Source organism: Pterocles gutturalis, unplaced genomic scaffold (genome assembly GCF_000699245.1).
Source record: "Pterocles gutturalis isolate BGI_N339 unplaced genomic scaffold, ASM69924v1 scaffold13201, whole genome shotgun sequence".
Taxonomy (NCBI): Eukaryota; Metazoa; Chordata; class Aves; order Pterocliformes; family Pteroclidae; genus Pterocles; species Pterocles gutturalis.
In genome coordinates this window covers 72,908-74,902 of record NW_010103374.1, presented here as the reverse complement: position 1 = coordinate 74,902, position 1,995 = coordinate 72,908, and positions in this window count along the sequence as shown.

Here is a 1,995-nt window from a genome sequence, read left to right as displayed (position 1 = left end):
TCAGCCTGCAGCCCTTCATCTTCTACTTACACATGCCTAAAATACCCCGCAGTTCATAGGGTGACTGGTAGTAAAGCTTCAGCCTTAGCAGGTGTTTGTAATTTCAACAGAACATAAAGCATGTGCAAGCCCATCAATCATCCCGAGCCCCCTGTCAAAGCACATGCCCTCTTCGTATCGATGAACCAACTGCAGTAACGTGAAAGCCACACCGTCACGTGTAATTAGAGCTGTATTTCACACCAAAGCCTCTGATGTTGCAAGAGTATCGCAGCTCTGCATCCTTTTACAAATCTCTGAGCTGGCAAGACAAATCTGGAGCAACAGCAGAGTGACACCTTGGCTGTCCACTGTACATACGCCCAGCATTTTCGGACACAGATTTTTGGATACGTTATACACAGACATTGCCTTTTCTGTGCACAATTGTACTGTGCCCATGCATCACTTCAGAAACTGATTTTCTCAGGTGAGCACAGCCTGTTTGCTCTGTCTGTACTGTCCCTGAGGACAGGACAGCCCTGGCCAGGCAGTCTGTAATGTCAGGAGGTGTGTAGGTAGCACCCCATGGCTTGGTTATCTGCCAAGAGAGCAGCTGCCAGATGTCACTGCCTGCTTGTGGGATGTGCAGAGCCACATCTCTGCAGCAGAAAGGGGTGTACCTATACCTGTGCTGCAGCCAGACAAACATGGCAGTGCTTCCCCAAGGGATGTACCTTAGCTCTAAACAGTGTAAGGACACACGCATTCCTAAGACAGTGCAGGTAGACACATTGCTGCAGGTAACAGTCAACAGGAATGTCACGGAGCAGATAAAGTCTCTGTCTTTTCTTTGTGCTCAGGTATAAATTTGGTGAGGTTTTGATTTTTGATAACCAAAGCACTGTTGCTTGCTGGTTAAGCACTCACGTGACTTTCTTGGTCCTGGCTTAAGAAGATCAGGGCATAACCTTGAAAATGGATGCAGTGTTTCCAGTGCTTACTTTCCAGTTTGTACATACAGAAACAGTTCAGTCCTGAACTGCAACATACACATAGAAGACACACGTCAGGATGAAAAAATAGCCACGCTGATTCCTCCTGACTGAATCAGAAAGGTTTGTAAAAGAGACTGTAGACTCAACTTACTTCTTCTGCCTTAGATAGAGAGAAATTCCATCAAAAGCCACCCACAGAGACACTTAAACACAAGGAATTTTACAAGCAGATCAGGGAGACTGCCTTGGCTGCAGCCTACTCATCGGTGTCTCCTGCTCATGGCACTGACTTCACACTTGTACCCGTTGCACTCCAACTTCTGCACCAGTGAGCCGTTGGGCTGGTGACACAAAACATTTTGGAATGCTGGGTTACACACTGTAGCTTTTAGCTACAGCAATGAATTCACATCTTAGCACCCTCGAGGGCTGGGATAAATGTAACCCCAGCTTACACAAGTGAGGAATTGAGAGAAAGAGAGTATGCGGGCAAGGAGAGGGGGTGCAGCCTGCTTGCGGGTCGGGGCAGAGGCAAGCAAAGGAAAGAGCAGCTCCCCCTCTCCCTTCCTCACCAAGCCCCCATGTCCCCAGGCCTGAGAGCCCACTGCTGTGCTAGTGCTACCATGGGGCCTTCGGGCACCACTTCCCAACTGCTGCTCCCAGGTCCAAAACACCCCGTCTGCCTCGGTTTCCCCACAGACCTCACATTTCACACTCGTATGCAGCCACCAGCTGCAGCTGCCCCCAGCACAAGATGCCCCACACGCTGGCCCCACTGCCCAGCGGCCAGCCCTCCTCCACGGACAATCCATGGACACCACCAACAACCAGCACAGGGCTACAGCACATTAATGGCCACTTAGCTCTTACGATAATGGGAGAGTGTATCTGTGCAGCAGTAATAAGTTTCAAAGCAATGTGGCAAAAAGTGAGGTGAGAGCAGTGACTTCCCAGCACTGTGAAGCAGGTTGCAGCCTTGTGGCTTCCTGGGAGCATGGCAGGTAGGTGGTCGCCCCTT